At 35.9% G+C, this 22,419-nt stretch overlaps 1 long non-coding RNA gene across 4 annotated transcripts in view; it reads right to left on the reverse strand.

Moving 5' to 3' along the window:
- LOC103266860 overlaps positions 1-22,419 on the reverse strand; it is a 100,810-nt gene that overhangs the window by 22,533 nt on the left and 55,858 nt on the right. For 3 of the 4 annotated variants that reach the window (XR_002482309.1, XR_504722.2, XR_002482311.1), the window contains 3 exons: positions 22,098-22,212; positions 864-1,057; positions 394-454 (listed from right to left, as the gene is read on the reverse strand). This is a non-coding gene — a long non-coding RNA (uncharacterized LOC103266860). The remainder of the gene's footprint in view (positions 1-393; positions 455-863; positions 1,058-22,097; positions 22,213-22,419) is intronic. The other variant, XR_002482310.1, reaches the window with a different exon arrangement.

Below are 22,419 nucleotides of genomic sequence, written 5' to 3' on the forward strand. Positions count from 1 at the left end.
ACTCTTGCACACTGTTAATGAAAACACAAAATGGTGCAAGCTGTTAAGGAAAACAGTATGGAATTTCCTCAAAAAAATTGCAAATAAAATTACCATATGATCCAGCAATTCCACCTTTTAATATCCAAAGAACTGCAATCAAAGAGATATTAGAACTCCCTTGAATAAGGCAATGCAGCACTATTCACAATAACCAAGATGTGGAAACACTCTAAATATCCATCAACAGATGAACTAATTTTTTTAAAATGTCATATATACAATAAAATACTATTCAGCCTTACAAAAGAAAGTAATTCTGCAATATGAGACAACATCAGTGACCTGGAGGATATTATGCTACGTGAAATAAAGCCAGTAATAGAAAGACAAATATAGTGTGTTTCCACTTACATGAGGTATCAGAAATAGTCAAACGTGTAGAATCAAAGAGTATAGTGGCAATTACCAGAAGCTGGAGAATAGGAAAAACGAGAAGTCACTATTCAATGGGCATAAAATTTCAGTTAAGCAAGATGGATAAACTCTAAAACTCTAATGTTCAACATTGTGGCTATAGTTGACAATAATGTATTATACACTTAATCTGTTAAGAGGCTAAATTTCATGTTAAGAGTTCTTACCATAATAAGATAAAATTTTTAAAAGAATCCCACTGTAAATGTAATAGTCTCCCCTCCCCACCCTTGAAAAGTATATCTAATTGCTATTGCTCTGTAGAAATTATACGTTTGGAGTTGCCTACAGCTATCCTTTTCTATTTTCACAATAACCTCATCACTTTGCTCCAAAGATACAGCCTGTTTCAGGATCCTAGCTGTGGCAGGTTAGGCATTACATGCAATAATAGCATGAGACTATACTTTCAAGGGTCTTTTCTATAGTTGGTTACTCGAGAAGTTTCTCTGAGAGTGTCGAGCACCAGAAACCACGAGGAGGAAGTGCAGTGTTCTCTCCTGAGCGTAAAGCCGGCTCTTGGTGTTGCTTTGCAACTGCCATTTGCCACTGGTGATGGTTCTTGTCTTCCTCTGGGAGAGCAAGAGAGAGAGGACACAGTCTGAGTGGTTAAAAAAAAAAAAACAATAATAATAGTAAAAATAAAAATAGTAAAAAATTACATATTGGATGACTACATTTAAAACAAAACATTTCTTTTGAAAAATAGTAACATTAACAGGTCTTTACATAGCAATATGTTAAAACAAGTAATATGTGTCTACTCTTTGTGGGTAAAAGCAGTAGGAAAATAGAAATACAAGAAGTGGGTCATGGACTCCCGCACTGTATTTGGTGAATTCAAGTAACTCTTCCTGGAAAAACCTCTCCAATTCCTGATATGGAATTAAAATAGATTCAAGGAACTTCAGAACTTGAAGAAAACTCATTAACCTAATACAATACAGTTCTCTGCGCCAATGAAATATATTTCCTATGAGTTTCAAAGCAATATAGGAATAATTTTAGTGATGTTTTATTAAATAACTGGCATATTTATAAATGATACCATGACTTTGGACAAAAAGCATCAATACAAATAGAATTTGTATTATATTCACTTTGATAAATATATAGTGGAAAAATATATTTTATTCATATCTGGCAAGTGGGACACGAGATTCAAGTTCTGTCATAATAAGCTAATAACTAACCATAAATTAAAGACTACTAATTTTCCCAGGTCTTCTTTATTCATAAGAGGATTCAAAAAGGTAATCACAGAGGTGGCTTTTCTAATAGACACGAATTTTGGAAAAGCCACAATCCCATACTTTTTCTCCATTCCTAAGAATATACATATACTTATGTTTTGCAAATATAATTAACATTTCATATGGCGTCTTCATATTTTTATCGCAACTCTGCTTTCCAGGATATTGACAAGATTGTCCTATTTCCTTGGAATAGACTGAAATGGTTCATTGTACTCCACCACCAGAATTCTGATGCTTTGAATTGCCCCTGTAATCTGGTCCATATTGGTTTCCTCTAAGGGCACCAACTAGAATGATCGAGGCCATCAAAGAAGTCTTTGTCTAACACAATATTCCTCATTCTCTATTCTGACAATAACCTAGAATTATTCTAGATTCTAAAAAATCTGAATATGTATCTTGTGTGTGCTCAAGGCTACTTCCTCTGGAATTTCTCAAAAATTTAATCCAATTTTAGACACACGAGTAGAATAATCTATAATCTCATAATCACTAGAGTAATGCTGTTTCAAACTCGCTCAGTTGGTGGAATCACTGATGATTAAGATGTTTTTCTTGAAATATTATGTAATAATGACAAAATTAAGTTTAGTATACACGCTAGAAATATTTAATTTCTGTAGGATACAACCATAACATATACTTATAAAATCACAAGCATTCTTTCAATTAGCTGCAATAAAGGCAAACTTTCTATGAGCTTCCTGTTTGGATTACACAATGATATTTCTGAACAACTCTTGGTAAAAAAAAAAAAAAAAGAGAGAGAGAGAGAGAAATAAACCTGTGAAACATTTCAGTCTAGCTCAAATTTATAGGAAATTTGAGAGAATTTATAGAGATTGAAGAAGCTGGTTAATGACACTACAGGAATACAATCAGCAAAATCCAGAACAAAAGAAAAAAACAAAGAACAAATGACTCAGTTTCATCAATAAATAAGTTGCAAAGAATTACATGAAAGGAAAACCAATAGACTGAAAGGGATTTTAGAAATACGTCAGTCAAATGACAAGTGTGGCCCTTTTTTGACTCTTCATTTAAACAAGTTAACAATACAAAGAAAAAAATGAGATAATTTTAAGTTATACTTAAGGAATTTGATAATATTAGGGAAGTACTGTAAATGCTTGCAGGTATAATAATGCTATTGTGGCTTTAAAACCAATGCTTTCTTTTAAAGATTCATACTGAAATGTTTGTTGATGTTTGCATATTACATTATGCATGAGTTTGCTTCAAAATAATCCAGGGAGTTAGGAATGAGTGAATGACGGGTACAGATGAAACCAGATTGACCATAAATTAATATTAGTTAAATAGTTAAATCTATATGTGTAATGAGCACATAGAGGTTCATTAGGCTATTCTTGCTACTTTGCATATATTTAGAATTTCCACAATACAAGATTTTAAAAACAAAAGTTGAGTATCTAAAATCTATTTTCATTAATAGTAGTATGAGCAGTAAATCAAAAGAAAAGGTTGCAAAAAATATCTATGAAATAATTGACAGCGGAGAAAATTCATGTTATTCAGTAATATTTTGGTGATGGGAGGACTCTGACCAGCACATGCCAGAAGTGTTCCATTGATGGAATTTTCTAGAACAGAAGGCTCTTGAGAAACATAACAGAATAACCACTATAAAACCAATGTATTTGAATTATGTGCTAATAGAAGCAAGAATAGAAATACATCCGGATTAGCTAGAAAGTAGAAAGAAATATTGTCTTTCTTATTTTATTTCATAAACCAAACAGTAAGTAATACCTTTTATAGATGCGCAAAATGCTTTCTAGAATGAAGGAGATGGGTGGAGGAGACTGAAGGGTAGACAGTCTAAAAATCACTTTTGTAGTATTCAAAATAGAATACATCAGCATTGTTAAGATTTCCATCCTACCAAAGGCAATCTACAGATTCAATGCAATACCCATTAAATTACCAACATCATTCTTCTCAGACCTGTAAATGGCAATACAGAAATACATATGGAAACATAAATGACCATGAATAGTCAAAACAATCCTTAGCAAAAGAAACAAAGCAGGAGGTATCACACTTTCAGACTTCAAACTTTACTATAAAGCTACAATAATCAAAACAACCTGGTATTGATACAAGAACAGGCATATGGACCAATGGAACAGGATTGAGATTCTGGAAACAAAGCCTTAATTTCTCAGCCAACTCATCTTTGACAAAGCCTCCAACAACAACCACTGGGGAGAGGAGAACCTATTCAGTAAACGGTGCTGGGAAAACTGGCTGACCACATGCAGAAGATTACAACAGGACCCATACCTATCACCAGACATACAAATCACCACTAAATGGATCAAAGACCTAAACGTAAAACCTCAAACTATAAGAATCTTGGGAAATGAAAGAGACACCCTTATGGAAATTGGAACTGGCAATCAATTCCTGATCAAACTCCTAAGTTCCCAAACCATAAGAGTAAGATAGACAAGTGAGACCTCATCAAACTGACAAACTTACGCAAAGCAAAAGAAACCACCAAGAGTGCAGGGAGATAGCCTACAGAATGGGAAAAAAATATTTTCCAACTGTATATCTGACAAAGACCTAACACCTAGGATCTATAAGGAACTCAAACATGCTGAAAGGAAAAAAACTAACAGCCCCATTAAAAAGTGGGCAAAAGACATGAATAGATACTTCCCAAAAGAAGATATACGGGCAGCCAACAGACACATGAAAAAGTGTTCAACCTTACTCATCATCAGAGAAATACAAATCAAAACCACATTGAGATACCACCTAGCCCCAGTAAGAATGGCCATCTTTAATAAAACAAACAACAACAGATGCTGGTGAGGAGGCAGAGAAAAAGGAACGCTTCTACACGGCTGGTGGGAAGGCAAACTAGTGCAACATCTTTGGAAGACATTGTGGTAATTTCTGAAAGAACTAGAAATTGACCTTCCATATGACCTAGCAACCCCCCTATTGGGAATATACCCAGAGGAATTCAAATCATTCCACAAAAAAAGATACCTGCACAAGCATGTTTGTTGCAGTTCTATTCACAATAACAAAAACATAAAACCAACAAGTTCCAACCATGCTGCCCATCCAAGCTGAACTGAATTTTAAAAATGTGGTATAGCCAGGCTCGGTGGCTCAGCCTGTAATCCCGCGCCTTTGGGAGGCTGAGGTGAGTGAATTGCCAGAGCCCGCGGGTTCGAGACCCACCTGGGCAGCGAGACCTCATCTCTACAATAAATCAAAAATCAGCCGGGCGTGGTAGCGCATGCCTGTAATTCCGGCTACTCGGAAGGCTGAGGTGGAAGGATCGCCAGAGCCCAGCAGGCGAGGCTGCGGTGGCCGGCAGTGGCCACTGCACTCCAGTCTGGGCGACCGAGTGAGACTCCAACTGAAAAAAAAAAAAAATTGTGGTATATATACACAATGGAATATCATGCAGTCATAAAGAAGGACAAACATACAGACTTCGCAGTAACGTGGATGGATTTGGAGTCTATCATACTCAATGATCTATCACAGAAACAAAGAGAGTACCATATGTTCTTACATATAACCAGATCTTGAACAATTATTATAATACTATAAGAAAGGGATTGGCAGTAATGGGAAACTGCCAGGGGAGGAGGAGCGGGATTGGCAGCTGAAAGAAACCACCAGGGGAGGGAGGGGCACACCTCATCAAGGGTACCTGTATAATGAACATTTGTATACCTAACCCTGAGTTGTACCACACATCTTTAAAATTAAAAAAAAACAACAACAATATACTAGTCTTTTCTCCCAAAGACTGAGTGTTTGAACCTAAACTCTTCTAAAATCCATATACATTTTTTTTCATTAATTTTTCTCAGATTGATGTCCATTTTGGTATTTACTTACTCAAACCACGTCAACTTTTTTTTGTTACCTTACCAGTTTTTTACAGCAGGACTGGAACCATATTGTATTTGTATGTGTCCAAAAATTATAAGACAACCAAGTTACAAATTTTAATCTGAGTGTTTGCCTCAATACTTGAGTGAAAACTACCCATTTGCTGGTCCATCCCTGGTCTTGGAGTGTATTAACTGGGATTATAGTCAGTTTGAACCCACTATTCAATCAATAATTGAACTATGCTCCTAAAATGCATTCTGTTTAACATTGACATGAAATAAAACAGCTTGACCCTTGTGAAGTGTTATGAAGAGCTGCAGTCAAGTGGAGATTTCTTTTATCCTGTTAAAGTGTTATGTTGCTATCTTAACCTTGAGCTGGGCAGAATCATGAATAGCTACATAAAATTCCTTTATCTTCGCTGCTTCAATGTTAAGAGGCCTTATTAACACAAGCACATTAAAATTGGATTGAATCTGTAGCTAACCACTTAATTTTAATGCTTACAATAACTTAAACTAAGACAATAATAGCTACCATTTACTGAGCATGTATTTTAAGCAAACACTGAGCTCAGAGCTTTTTAAACAGCTTTATATTTACATACTTTTTCATTATTTACTGGGACTGCAAAAGATCATCCAGCCAATTGCACCTATCAAACCCACCACTCTTTCCTCCTGACTTTGCAATAGCAGTGAGCAGTGTTATTGGAGTTTTAAATATGTATTCAGCAGCAGGCTTTATACTGACTCGGGAGATTATCTTTTTCCAACTCTATGTTAAGTGACATTATATTGGTAGTTAGTCACAACTGCTCATGCCAGTAATCCTAACACTTTGGGAGGCCAAAGCAGGTGGATTATTTGAGCCCAGGAGTTTGAGCCCAGCCTGAGCAACATAGCAAAACCTCGTCTCTACAAAAAAAATCAAAATATTAGCTGGGCTTGATGGTGTAAGCCGGTAGTCCTAGCAAATCGGAGGCTGAGGTGGAAGGATCACCTGAGCATAGGAGGTCGAGAGTGCAAAGAGACATGAGCGTTGTGATTGTGCCACTGCACTCTATCCTGAGTAACAGAGTGAAACCCTGACTCAAAGAAATAAAAATAAAATAAAGAAAAAATGTCCACGGTGGGAGAATTTACATACAGAAATCAGTGATTGTCTTTTTGTCTCCCTCAGAGAACCAGTTGTTAAACATTTAGCAACACACCACCTCATTCACCCTCCAAGAAGAAATTTTGTCACTGGGAGTATCTGACATGGCCCAGTTATTGCTACTACAGGGGAAGTTTAAAGGTAAGACTTTAAACAGATAAAAAGAAAGGAAAGAAATCAGTCTCAGTAGTCAAGTCACTCAGGTAGGTGTTTTACCCTTTAACCATCCTTGAGTTTGTCTCAATTCTTGAAAGCACCAGGTGAGCGAGCCAAGGTCTGTTGGGCATTCTCTCAATAACTTGGTGGGAAGAGAATTTGAGGAAAACTACAAGCCGGGGTGAGAGGAGGGAGAGGATCAGCAAACCACAGCCTATTGCGAATTCCTGTTTTTATAAATAACATTGCATTGGGACACGGCCACACCCACTCATCTATGTGTTGTCTATGGCTGCTTTCACACCTCAACAGAAATGCTGACTTGCAACACAGACTGTATGTCCTCAAAGCTGAAAATATCTACTCTGACCCTTTATAGAAAAAGTATTCCGTGAGTGGCTGGACTGGTGATGTGTTTGGCATATGGAGGATTTTGGATTTAGTTCATGGAAAAATGAGGTGCAAATAAGCTAAATTTTTTTTTTGTTTTAACTCAATCTAATGAAGAGATTTGTGGAAACCTAAGCTGTATCTCCAAATTGTATCCTCATGAACTCATGTAATTTCATCATGTAGAGAAAAATTTTACTCATTATGTCAGAAAAACACTCATGTAATGTTTCACATAGGCTAGGATACCCAGACATTCTACCTGACCTCTTTATTCAATAATTCATGCATCTATTCATTCAACAAATGTTTCCTGAAGGTTACTAATCTAGCCCACTAAGTTCTAGGCATACCCATGAGTAATCAAAGCTCCTGCTCAGACAGAGCTTATGTTTTAATGGGAAAGACATATAAGCAGACAGTTGTTTGTTTTCTAATATCAAGAAGTGATAAGTACTATGAAGGAAGACAAGTTAAAGAAAGGTGTTGGAAAATGAATGGGGTGCTTTTTAAGATGTTTCAGAAAGGCATTTCTAAGGAAATTTCTAAGGACATACATGAGCCATTCACTCCTGGCAGAAGGAACAGCAATAGCTAGGGCTCTCCAGCTGGTGAGTGCCCAGTTGGTTGAGAAAAGGCAAGGTGGAGAGGGAAATAAGGAGAGTCACGAAGGAGGTACAGCCGAGGGCACGTCAAGATTGGGAAGGAAGGTAAGAATGTTACATGTTATTCTAATGACACAGAAAACCACTGGGAAGTTGTGAGGAGAACACTGACTTGAAATGATTTGCATTTCAAAGTAAAATAGATGAGCACCCTATTTCTTTTGTGTAGTAGAGACAACAGTGGTGGTAAAAGAGAAGAAAACCAGGTAGGAGGCTATTGCAATAATGCAGACAAGTATTGACCTGCATGCGTAGGGCTTGGACATTACTATGAACCATGAGAAGACAGCTCAAAATCTTTTTAACGGAAAATGCTTGGGCAACCCACTTGGGTCCCCTCTTGCTCTGGGAGCTTTTCTGTCCTCTCGATAAATCCTGCTTTCAAAAAAATAAAAATAAAAGAAAGAAAATGCTTGTACACTTTCTCAGTCCTCTTTATAATCTAATGTTAACTTAGCTCTTACTACATATCCTAGAGATTAGAAAAAAATTCACTCATTCATTCCAGACATACTTATTAATCATAAAAAAGAACAACAGATGCTACATGCTTGAGATTAGAAATTAAAGAGCTCAGTTTAGTGGAAAATAATGGGCGACAACTGAGTTCCTCACATATTGGCTTCCTTTCTTACTTTACACAAACTCCCATACTTTGACCTCAGCTCCCTCCCCCAAGTTCTCTGCAGCTGTGGGACCCATGAGGCCATGGCTGCTCTCTGAGGCTGCTGCCTTTGATGTGCTTTTCTCGTTTAGAGCTTGAGTATGAGAGGAATGGATTACAATATGGTCTATATGGTACATGCACACAAATGCTTTCGAAGACACACTCATCCTAAATCCAACACACAACTGGTGTACTTCTAATCGTCCCTTTCACAAATTTTACCTATCACTATTAACATAGTTAGGTGATTCTCCAGTCAAGTAAGCTATAAAATGTATTTAACTTGTGTTAATTATGGTGAACTCAACTCTCCCTCGTTCCTTTCATGTTGAGTTTCCCGGAAATCTATACTAAATTTTTTAAACAGATTTCCTTGAAGGTATTTTCCATTGTTTGACATACAAAGACACACCTTCTCTTACTGATCCCACAATTCAGTGTTGCCATGGGTATTGTGAATTTAATATCTGTTCCTAAAGTTATGCTTCTTTATTTGTCCTACACAAAGAATGGTTATTTGAACTGACTGAAATCTCCCAAATACGACATGCAAAAGTAGCTGGTTTTCCAAACTAGCAAAATTTAAGACGTGAGTGAACACTTTGGCATTTGTGTAGAGTAGTGTTATTGTTCCCTGTCACATGGGTCTGCCTGTGACTCCAAAGGAACCTTTCGATGTCAGCTAAAATTCAAGGCATATAAAAGTAGAGGTAGGGATGTGAATTAACTGGCAGATAGTTCTCCAAGCTGAGAATAAAAGTACCAAGTTAACATTTCAGAGAATATAGATTTTGAACTCTGAATTCTGTGGATTCCTAATTGAAACAAAAGACAGTTCAATGTGACTTAAAAATTACTAAAGAATCAAGGAAATGTGAATGACTATTAAAAATTTCATGTAGCATATGCAAACTATGTGAGTATGTATCTATCACAGTACTATATTTTTAATTTAGAAAATGCTCCACGTGTGTGACCTTTTCTAAGTGTCATGATGAAGAGTAAAAAACAAACCGAGGACTTGGTAATCCTCCCCAAAGTGCAGGTGAGCTGCATTGGACTGTCTCTACCACATAAGCAATGCTGAGGAGCGTGCCTGGGGAGCTCAGAAGGGTTAAAGTTTTGTCTGTGACACTGAAATTGAGGCCAGCTGTAGGTCATATTCACGTCCCAGTCACAGGAAAATGAACCTGTGAGACAGAACCTAATTATCTGCTAAACCAAAAGCCAGTCTCAGTTCAATAACTTACGACAGAGCTAGCAGCCAGATATAGTGTTACCATGGCAACTTTGGAAAAAGCTCCACTGCGGTTGAGAATAAGGAGGAAGGGAGAGAGAGTGTAACCCTAAATGTGCTGTAGCCGTTTGATCTCCGACAAGTGGGTCCATCTAGAAAACCAGGTTATTCTGTACATGACTGCTATTGTCTGTTCACTTTCATACCTGCTACAACTACACGAAAAAAATGCAATTACAATGTCTTCTGGGTTTAAACACTACCAGCTTCTTAACAGCTAAATGAAAATTAATTTTAAAGAGAAAAATATAAGCTTCTTCTTACTCCATCTTCATGCCATCCCTAAATACAGATAACGAAGGACGCAAAGGGTGGAAAGTCTTTAATACCTCATCACTGTCATGAATTAGGTTTGTGTTCATGGTATTTATTGTCATCCTTTTTTTCCCTTGCATTGCAAATGCCGACATATTTTTGAGAGAAAACTTTTCAGGAATTGAAGCAATAAGGATAGAAGTAGAACTGGAGAATAGGAAAGAAAAATGTTTTCTGTGTGAAATCTGCCTAAGCTTTCAAGTGAAATAATTTCCTGGGTTACTGAGTTAAGAAGAATCAAACATCAGAGGGAGCTTAGCCTTGCCAGATTGGTCATTTTTCTTCTTGCCAGTTCATCTTCATAGTTCTTTCTGGAATAGCCTTGATTTCTTAATTTAGGACATGATATGTCTTTACACATATAAGAAGTTCAGAAACCAGATACCATAAATACTGTAAAAACAGCATTTCACTGAAAATATTAGCAGAGAAGAAACAAAAGCATACCATACAGTCCTATGCACTTAGAGGAAGAATTCAGAAGTATGTTTGTATATTTTTTTAAAAAATCATTCCCAATGGAGACAAATCATGTTAAAGCTTGTCAGTTACAATTACTGGATTTCAACATCTTTGACAATTTTGGTATATCATTAATGATGTAATAAGACATATGTAGCACATAATATTGTCACTTGGGTTTGCTATCTAGTTGTAATACCAAATTTGAATCACATAGATGTCTATGTATAAATAGATAGATATATCAGTGTGTTTTTATGTATAACTCATAAATCCTACTGGGTTTGGAGTAAGGAGAAAGGAATATGGAGATGAATAATATTCTTTTCACATGCATGAATAATTTTGCAGTAATGCAAATGAGAAAACACAAAATGGAAAGTGGATTTCTTCTAGTAGAAATATGACTAAAAAAAAGCCTGAAATTTGCCAATAAATTAGAGTCACTTATGATATCTGTGAATTTTCTTGAAGATATCACATCTTTTAAAAATACTTTACCCTACCCTATTCTATTATCTATCCAGGATATAATTATGTAAATATAGAACTCCACAGTTTCAAATTCCTTTAACTACCATGATGTGTGAAAGGGAGCTTTAGGATTATAAGAAGATAAAAAGTGTTGGGGGAGGGTAATGAGGAGGGTGGCAGAAAAACAGAACCAAAGGGCAACATAAAAATTCTCATTAATTTCCAGGTAGAAGTAACCTAACCTTTGCTCATGACCCCAACTTAATTTATTTTCAAGTAAATGGAAGACAGAAAGTATACGCCTTTCTAAGACAGGTATTTCTGAGATCTGATTATTAAAAGGTTTGCAAAGATGCCAGCAAAAACAATGAAGCGCAATACCCTGTTGGATCCTGTTACTCCTAATATAAGTTTTTCTCTTAATCTTTCCCTTTATATGAATTAGAAAAAAAAAGAAGCAATTTTATCAGAGAAGCATCTGAAAGCGCTATTGATTCAAATGCTTTTACATTTTAGCTTTATCACACATGATTAGCTTGCAGATATGAGCTTAGTAATGATGCAAAGCCCCAAATTTCACTGGATTATCTGTTCCACTCGAATCCCCAGGAAAGATATTGGAAGCACTAACAAAGAAATCAGACTTTTTTTCTCACAATGTTTTTAGTCAATGATTTTGAAGAGATGTTCCATGACTTTACATAGCATAGTCTTTCTAAACTGCTTCATTGCACATTTTTGTTAACATCATTGTCAATATTTCCTATAGTCTTGTGTGTAGGTGTGTGTGCATGCTTTGTTGGCTTCTAATAGTCATCCTAGAATCCCTAAGTGAGAACTGTCTGAAGCATATGCTCCATCCAGCATGGAGGCCTTGGTATGTTCAATTAACATTAAGCAAATACAATAAAATAAATTGTAGCTAAAACTAATTTTACAACTTAAAAGAATTCACTTTCCATATGCAAGACATTTAATGTGTTTGTTAACAGAGTGAATGAATAAATGGGTCTATCAGCTGAGGACCAGGGACTTGATTATCTGCATAAAGAAAAAAGAAGTCTTGAAAGAAACTTTGGGTGGGTGGGGGGGCAAAGTCCAAACCTTAGGCTATTCTTAGATAAACCACATGAAATAAAAAATATTCCAATTTCAAAAAGTTCTTGTTTCACTCACTAAAAAGGAAAAGAAAAATAAAATCTAGAACGATAGTTATTTCTACTGGATCTGCCATTTTAAAATGGATTAGAATATATAGAAATGTAATACATCATAAAAGTGGAATTATACATCTCTGATTTCCACTTCTTCCACAAGAGGTTGCAAAGCTTGAGTGAAATAGGGAATGCTTGCCTACATTCAGCTTTCTCTTCTCCCTCTTGTACACTGTTCTCTTCACTGCCACCAGTCTAGAGAGTTCACTGGTGCTCTGTACGAGGGACAAGCTGCCTCCAGATCAGATTCCAAAAGCCTTCTCTAGTTTGCAGTTAACTTTTATAAATTCTATGACCCAGGTCTCTAGGATAAGGCTAATATTTCAGTCACGCCCTTTAGAAATTAATTTTTTTTTTCTCAAGAGTCTTTCTCTTCCAAATCAGAACAATTTGTTTTGAGCTTATCACTCTGCCTATAAGTTTAAAAAATAATCCAAGGATCACTTCAAATCTTCTGTTGATTCTGTTCTTGATTGCTTCTTCCCTCACATGAAAGCAATAAATGTCTTAGGTTGAAGGAGAAGAGAAAATAAAGCAATAAGCATAACTTTGGGAGGTAATAATTTTGGTTTAAGTTTTCTAGGTATCATTCCACTAAACGGTCAATCACTTGACTTTGTCAATTCTGCCTTCAAAATCTTCCTCTTATCCCTCCTTGTCCTTCTGTTCCCATTGCCACCACTTCATTCAGGCCATTATCATTTGTTCCAATTACTATCCCGAGGGAATCATTTTATATAATTATATAAAAGTGAATTTATCATCATAGCACTGTTTATATTAGTTAAAAATAAGGTAGAAAGAAACTTAATATATACCTGTGAGCTACCTGGTTAAATAATTTATATTACTGTATCATAAAACAATAACAATAAGCATATGATAAAATAATATGTGGAAAAGTATTCATCTAGTGTCTGACAATTGAAAAACAAGTCACAAAAGATTATAAAAATATCGAGTGTCTGTATGATGAGAGAGAGAGAACATGTGAGTACATATGGTATAATAATAGGAGTTAGTCTCTGGGTGATGCATTTAATAATTGTTTTTACTTTTTTGTTTGTCTGGGATTTCTAATTTTATAAAATGAACACTTGTTATCACTGTAAAGAAATTGTTTAATTTATTTTTTTAAAAAAACTAGCTATCTTTTGATAATGTGACTAGTGGGTTTAGTACTATTGGACTAGTAGGCTTAACTCCATTTGAAACCAGAAACTAGTTTTTCTACAATGTCTGTTTGCAGCTTTCTCTTCTGGCTTTAGCCAGGTGACTAACTACTCAGATAAAGTCTGTATTCATGCTCTTCCTTCTGCAAAACTTTGTGTACCTTGTGTTTAAGTTCCAAGGGCATAGTAGATTATGTTTATAAAAATTCTAAATCTTTTACTTAAAAGAAAGTGCAGTGCTTGTATTTTTCTTCTTTTATTCCTACTGACTGAAAGTGAACAATATGGTGGATATTCAGTAAGCATTTCGAGATTACCTTGGATATGGAAGTCATTCAAAGAGAACAACACTGGCTAGGCACTGTGACTCATGTCTATAATCCCAGCAGTTTGGGAGACTGAGATGAAAAGATTGCTTCAGGCCAGGTGTTCAAGAGCAGACTGGGCAACATAACAAGATCCAGTCTCTACAAAAAATAATTTAAAAATTGGCCAGTCATGGTGATACATGCATGTAATCCCAAATACTTGAGAGTCAAAGGAAGGAGGATCACTTGGGCAGGAGGTTGAGGCTGCAGTAAGCTCTGATTGTGCCACTGCACCATTGTTTGGGTGACAGAGCAAAACCCTGTCTCTAAAATAAATACAAAAATACATCAATACAAAAACAAAGAAGAGCAATAAGATAAAAACAGCCTGGATTCCTGCATCCACAAGTTTTCCGCTGTGTTTCTAGAAGAATGCTTTCCAGAGGTATATAATTATCTATAAATTTTTTGCTACTATTTTAACATCTTCCTATGGTGTCACATTCATACAATGCCTAATATCAAAGTTTTATCAACTGAAATACAAGGCCAAGGGGGAACGGATGCCGGTTCACAGAAGGGATATGATATTTCTTCTAGCATCAGCAAGGTAGAAAAACTTCATGTAGCCTTCTCTTCCCTTCTTTCTTGACACAAACTGCAGTCCCACGCAATCTACTCTTCACTAAATCTTTAAATTGTATATTCATAAGATTTCTCCCATTTATCTCCTCCTTTCATACTAACTGTCCATAGAAATTCTTAATTTGAGGTGATTGTAGTCTCCTTTGAGAATCTTATGAGTATAATTAGATCATTTTAGCTACAAAAAAATGGACATTCCCCTCAAAATATTACATGTCACCTCATGCAAACATGACACCTCGAAAGTCCAGAGGCCTGTGAAATTCAGGTTAGAAAACGCTGGTTTATAATTCAGTTTTTTTTCTTCCTGTACAGCTGCAATAGATTTTTTTTATGTGTAGTAAACCTTTATATCTTCTCATCCATCATTCTCTGTCCAACTCTTTCTCAATTGGAGTGTTAGTCGATTACCTAGGAACTTTTACAAAATGCACCAGTGTGTTCTCTGCGAGTTAGAATTCACCGGATAGGAAGAATGGTGTGTCTTTATAAAGCTTGGTCAGTAGTTCTGATATGTTCCCTTGATTAGAGTCTTAAGCCATACTGACAGGAAACATTAATCTTACATCTTACATCCTTGCATCTGCCCCCAAATATTTAAAGAGTCCCAGTGCCTACTACTACAGTGTAATATTGCACAGTCACCAGAAGACCCTCCCTGAACATTGTGGGTACTCTACAAACTGATTTCAGCTTACCTTTCCATAGGCACCCAACTTCTAACTTTTCAACAAATGCATCCACGTGCCAACAAAATTTACTGCCAAACATAACTCATCTTTCCTGTCCCAGCAAATTTGCAAATAGTGCATATTCCCCCCAGAGACTCCAGCCTTTCCATCACTTTTTCTAGAAACCCTTTCTACTTATCAGGGACCAGCTAAATGCAGCCCACTCCAGGAAATTATTCTTGATGTTCAATGATGAAAATAAATACTTCCTCTAGAATCACAAAACATTATGCTTACATCCCCTTTCTGGATCTATCACGTTGACTTGATACATTGTTACATTTTTTCCTTAAAAAATGTTTTATAAGAACATAAATTTTTTTCCTCTTTTAATTTTTATTTTAAATTGTGGGGTACAATTCAGGGCTAGGTATACAAATATTCACCATGCAGGTAACCTTATCGATGAGATGTACCCCCCCAGGCAGATATTGACTACTGTCAATCCCATCTCCACACTCCCCCACTCCCCTCCCTGAAGTTTCCTGCCACTTTCAATCCTTTTCTTATAGTGATACGGTAGTTGTTCAAGGTCCATTTATGAGTGAGAACATGTGATACTCAGCTCTTTGTTTCTGTGAGAGATCACTCAGTATTATAATATTTTGTAAAAAAGGAATTCCAACTTCATTTTGTTTTTCCCACATACCTAGCATAGGATGATGTTTTGTATAGATTATAATACCCTTATGGAAATTGGAATAGGCAATCAATTCCTGATCAAAACCCCAAATGCCCATGCCATAAGAGATAAGATAGACAGGTGGGACTTCATCAAACTGAAAAGCTTCTGCAAAGCAAAAGAAACCATCAAGAGAGCAGGGAGACAGCCCACAGAATGGGAAAAAAAATATTTGCCAACTGTATATCTGACAAAGGCTTAGCATCTAGGATCTACAAGGAACTCAAATGTGCCAAAAGGGGGGGGGGGGGAGGAAGCCCCAGGAAAAAGTGGGCAAAAGATACTAATAGATACTTCTCAAAGAAGACATATGAGCAGCCAATAGATACATGAAAAAATGCTCAGCCTCACTAGTCATCAAATAAATGCAAATGAAAAGCACACTGGCCATCATCAATAACTCAAAAAACAACAGATGCTGGAAAGGATGAGAAAAGGGAACATTTCTACACTGTTGGTGGGAGTGTAAACTAGCACAGCCTCTGTGGAAAACAGTGTGGTGATCCCTAAAAGATCTAAAAATTGACCTTCCGTATGACCCAGGAATCCTCCTTCTAGAAATATACCCAGAAGAGCTCAAATCACTCCATGAACAAAATACCTGCACACACATGGTTATTGCATTATTCACAATAACAAAACCATGGAAACAGCCATGCTGTCCATCAAAAGTGAATTGGATTTTTAAAAAAAAGGTAGTACATATACATGTGGGAATATTATGCAGCCATAAAGAAAGACTAAATTATGGACTTCACAGCAACTTGGATGGATTTAAAGCCTATCATACTCAGTGATCTATCACAGAAACAAAGAATTGTGTACCACATGTTCTCACTTATAAGCGAACCCTGAATATTTATCATAATACTATAAGAAAGGGTATGGTAGTAGCGGGACATGGCCAGGGGAGGGAGGAGGCACATAATATCAATAAGGGTAGCTGATCTCTAACCAGGCAAAGTGGGGACCAAAGGGAGGCCCAAACTTTACCTGTATGGTGACCACTTATCTACCTAATCCTGAATTGTACCCCACATATTTAAAACTGAAAAATTATAAGAATATACTATTTTGTAAAGAAGGAATTCTAACTACATTTTGTTTTTCCCGCCTACTTAGCACTGGATGTTTTGTATAGATTATGAATGAATGGACAGATAAGCAAAAACAAAAAAGGGATCAAAAACACTTAAGGACTGGGAGTCTCTCATCTATAATTATCGAAAATTCTACTTGTTCATGGGGATTTGCAAAATCATAAATTTAACAATCACAGTGTGTTCCTGCTTAGAAGCATGATTTGAGACACAGTTAAGGACTAATAATGAAGATGAAGAGAAATTACTACCAGGCATTGTGGTAATTCTTCCATACCTGATAAAATAGACAGAGGTAATGCCCAAATTCTCTATTGATATTTGTTTCTAAAGGGATGTGACTCAAGGCTTCGCTGAGTTTAGATTACTCTTGGAAATGGATGAAGTCAAAATACTAAGAAAATAGAAGTTTCTTCTTCTGTATGTTCTTGAAGAAACAGTAGTATTCTCCTAAATTTGGAAGGCATAGCAAAGCAAATTAAATTTTTTTTAACCATTCAATCCCAAGTTCCTAAAATACCTAAAAATAACGTTTCTTTCATACTAGTAAAGTATAAAGTTATGCCTATATCACTTGGGTTGAATGGTCAAAAAATCGAATGCAGTTTAATGTGAGGACCCATCTAACATAATTAAGTACTTGTCAGTCATTATTGGCTCTAAAATACTTAAAATTTAATGCTTAAAATGTTCTTGTTATATCCAAGAACATAAAAATGCAAATACTTTTCAGAAGATTTTAAGCTGAAGATCTTCTTGATTGAAGTTCAAAATCACTTGATAATTGGTAATATTTACTACTAATCAAAGGTTAATTTGGGCATGTATGCACACGGTTTATATTTTTAGAATTACAAAAAAATTTACATAAGTTTTGCAAAACTAAACAGCAGTAGCTGCTATTGTCATTTTCAAAACCATTGATGCATTCTGGTTAAAATAATATCCTGCTTATTAGTGAATTTTTTCTCAAATAAAATCTTAGAAATCAATTTTCCCATGTTAAGAACTAAGAAAGAAGTAAGAATATGGTTTTACAGATAAAATAAGTGATAATATAACATTCAAATAATCCTTTGATCATCATGAAAATCCCAAATAAGTCTCAAGAAGACACCAGAAAAAGCTTGGAGTAATAACCCAAGATTTGTGAAATAAAATGGATTTTAATTCAAATCAGGTCTTTTACTCTTCTTGAAAATGTCAAGGTGTCAGCCTTGGCCATTAGGAGACTATGATTTATAGTTGAGACAAAGCGATAGTACCAGCTGACTGTCTGGAGCCACGGCACAGTGTCTGGGAAGGCTGCTGATGACAGCCACCTCTTTTCTTAACCAATCAGCAAGGCTTTACTGAGACGGGAGACTTTTTTCCTCTGTCTTGATAAGGGAATGATAAAATACAATCTAGAAGATTTACTCTGTGGGAAATAAACAAGCATTGTGAAGGGAAGTAGGTATCATCCTTCCACAGAATAAATTACAAACATTATTTATGGCAATCTATACTTCATCCCTTTAGAAACACATATTCATAATAGAGCCATAAACAGATGTTCCAAATATGACAACTTATTTTAATATACTGGAAGCCACAGCATAATTTTGTAATTTGATTAATTAGTAAGAAGAACTGTGAATGCTAAAATAAATGTTCAAACTCCCTAAATTATATTTATAGCTTTGCTCATCTGCATCACAAAATACCCCAAATGTTTTGCATTGGAATCATTATTCATAGCAAATTAATCTTTTTCTCATTGAGGAAGATTCCTAAATTGTAGTTCTTGATAGTAAAGTGTTATAAAACTGTCCAAGTCATACAATGATAAACAACAGAGTTAACAAAATAAAGGATAAGGTATAAGAATCTAACATCCTAGTCACATAACTGTAGCCATCAAATGCACATCATACATGTATACACACACATGCGCGTGTGTGTATATAAATGTAAAATAGTAGAATGGGAAGGAATCAATTCATAAACAAAAATAAAAGGTTTCCAACAATCAGCAACATAAATCTCCTTAATATTGGATGTAAATGAGAGAAGGATATAAAATCTGCTGTAACTGAATGACCTAAATATTTAGTGACCAAAGATAGACACATTTAGACTAGAGAATGAAACCACCATCCCCATCATCTCTTCTTTACCAACCAATTTCTATTAATCTTGAATTTAAAAAACTTTAAATTTCTAAATTAGACCGAAAACTGGTTTTCTTGATGTATTCTGTATATTAAATGCTCATAAAAATGTTAATCAAAAATAATTAATCTTCCTGACATTCAAGATTGAGACATGCTGCAGCAGACATTTTCCATGCTCTATAGAGGACATTTGGTGTTATAACCTAAGATTGTATCTTTTTTTCTTTTGTAGTTTTATTTTATTTTTATTTTAAAGATGTGGGGTACAATTTAAGGTTAGGTACGAAAGTGGTCATCATACAAGTGAAGTTTTAGCTTCCCATTGGTTCTTACTTCACCTGGTTTGGGATCAGGTAGCCTTATTAGTATTATGGGGCCACCTCTTTCTTCCCTCCTCTCTCATAAGATTGTGTCTTGACAGGTAACACCAAATTTACCCAAAAAAGCTATTAGATAAAAGCCTGTAAGATATCATTCTGCTAAGCGATTAAAAATTGTGTTGCGGTTATGTGTCCCATTACATTGCTGCCTGCTCTTAATTTCTCTCACTTTCTGCCACAGACAGACCCTCACTCACTCTTCAGGGCCTTGATAGGGTAATCTTCATCTTTTGCCTCCCTACACTGGCTGTCCAATCACTGCAATCCTTGCTTGGACAGCAAAGTGGCTCCACAGATGGGCATGTGACCAAAACAGAACCTATCAGATGCTTTCTGACAATTGAAATTGATTTTGAGGTAAAGAGAACCTTTTTTGTTTGTTCCTTCTGAAATCACAAGCTGTAGCAATGATGCATGATGCAAGTATGACGTTTCCAGTGGCCATCTTTGCCCCTACAGGGAGAGAGCCTACCTGAGAATGAAGTCAACGCAGGGAAGAGAAAGAGAAAGGAAGTGGGAGAGAGATCAGGTGAGAGAGGCAGAGGCAGAGAGGGCAGAGGGAACTTGGATAAGGGTACAAAGAATGGATGAATTAATAAACAAACAGCTTATTGTGAGCTGATACATCATATTTATGAATTGGTTAATACAACGTGAAGGGCTGGGAGGCTCTTAGGAGTCCACGGTAGGAGGATCACTTGAGGCCAGGAGTTCAGGTTCATGTGGGCTTTATTCTCAAGTAGAATCTCCACAAAGGCAATAAAGATGGTCACCAGTAAGTCCAAGACTCCATTCTCTTTAAAATTTACAACCCCTGATGACAAAAAGCATCAATCTTTTCTCCAATATCTATGGTATTTTTTAAAAAGGTTATTCAGGAAAAGTCTGCAAACAATTGCATCCTTGAGTTAAAGCCATACTGGCCTTAAATAAACTTTATGAGCAGTTCTTTATGTAAGCATCAGGGCAAATAAAATATTTAGTCTAATAAATTGGGTATTTCTTATAGATGTACACATCTTATAAATAGGTAAATAAGCAGAATGCAGTGGCTCAGGCCTGAAATGTAAGTAATTTGGGAGGCTAAGGCAGGAAGATTGCTTGAACTCAGGATTTTGAGACCAGCCTGGACAATATCACAAGACCTCGTTTCTAAAAAAAAAGAATCAAAACAAAATTAGCCAGGTGTGATGGCACATACTTGTAGTCCCAGCAATTCTGGAGGCTGAAGCAGAAGGATTGCCTGAACCCAAGAGGTTGAGTATGTGATAAGCCGTGATCATACCAGTACACTCCAGCCTGGGAGACATAGTAAAATCCTGACTCAAACAAACAAACAAACAAACAAATAAATAAATGGCAAATAAAGGGCAAGGGGATTTTTAAAAAATTAATAACTGAGATAAAAGGTGGAGATCACTTTTTATCTCTCAAACTTAGACTCAAATAGTCATATTATTTATCAGTAATTTTCTTTCTGATTTACTCATTACATTTTTAAAAATTATTTTACATCATAGAGTTGAATGCAAGAAAATGAACTGAAAAGAACATACAAGTTGATTATCTTTCTTCCACAGTAGGACCAGCACTTCTGTTATATGTCTAATTGCTAAAATATTAATGATCTCTTTGTCCCACCTATATACTTGGGTTGTTTTTAGTCAGTGCACTAGGTGGCCTTCACTGGTGCACATCCTATGGAAAGAAAACATGTATTCTCTAAACATAAAATACAATTCCTTTGAGATTCTGTTAATCATTTTCCCTCTCTAATTGATAAAGTCACTGCATAAATTAGAGTACAAATTTCATTCTTCTAGAAAGAACTTTAAAAGTTGACATTTCTTTGAACACTTGCTTCAGAAATCCTTTTTAAAGTACATTTTCATTTTCTGGCATGGCTTGAATTGAATTCTAAACTTTCTGTTGCTTGTTCTCTAAGCCCCTCTGGTGAATTTAAATAGGCTTCCCTATATATTTAGTACATTCAGGAATTCTTTGTCGCAGTGCCTACTCTGCTTTATTATTAGAGAGCTGCTTCGGAAGTCCAGCAGCCAGTTTGTTTTCTGCCATTAATAAAGAGTCTACTTTTTTTCCCCACTTCTTTGAAGAAGTTGAAAAGGCTCCATGTTGGGTGGAGGGGGGCCAGGAAGAGAGGAAGAAATGGAGGGAATCGACTGTGGTGTAATCCCCCAACAAAAAATGTTGTCTAGTGTAGAAACCTCCCCAAGGTTTACAAATGCCCAGGCTGGGCTTTTAGTGTGATGTATAACAGGGTAATAACTTAGTCACAGACTCCCACCACCCTCCAAGGTTAGAAAGCATACTATGAGAAACACATTGCATTAAGTAATTCTACAAAACCAAACACTGCAATTGGCTGGTATTTCAACGTCATTAAATCTCTTCCTGAAGATTTCAGAAGCTGTAAAAACAATCACAATATAAATCTATAATTTCTTACACTTCAATTATATGTCTAGAAAAAAATGCACAGAAGGATTTCAAGAAAGACCTACCAATTTGGATGTATAAAATACGGATGTTCACTCATTGCCTAGGAAAAGATAATTCAAAGGCAAGGAAAGATGATTCCACAGAATAATCACTTGGAACTCACAAATCGTCAGGCACCTACCGACAAAGAGGGAGAAACTTTTTAGAAAAAGAAAAATGGTTAAATCTGCTGACAAAAATAATCCAAATCATCCTCAAAAGCCTTACATGGCCAAGACAAAACTAGAGGTTATTATTCTTATTTACTTGACCTAAAAGATACAGCTCATGATTTTTAGACTTTTGTTTGTCCAACAATTAATTGGTAAGGTAACAGTCTTAAAA

Source organism: Carlito syrichta, unplaced genomic scaffold, assembly GCF_000164805.1.
Source record: "Carlito syrichta isolate Samal-C Ts95f unplaced genomic scaffold, Tarsius_syrichta-2.0.1 Scaffold100986, whole genome shotgun sequence".
NCBI classification, from domain to species: Eukaryota; Metazoa; Chordata; class Mammalia; order Primates; family Tarsiidae; genus Carlito; species Carlito syrichta.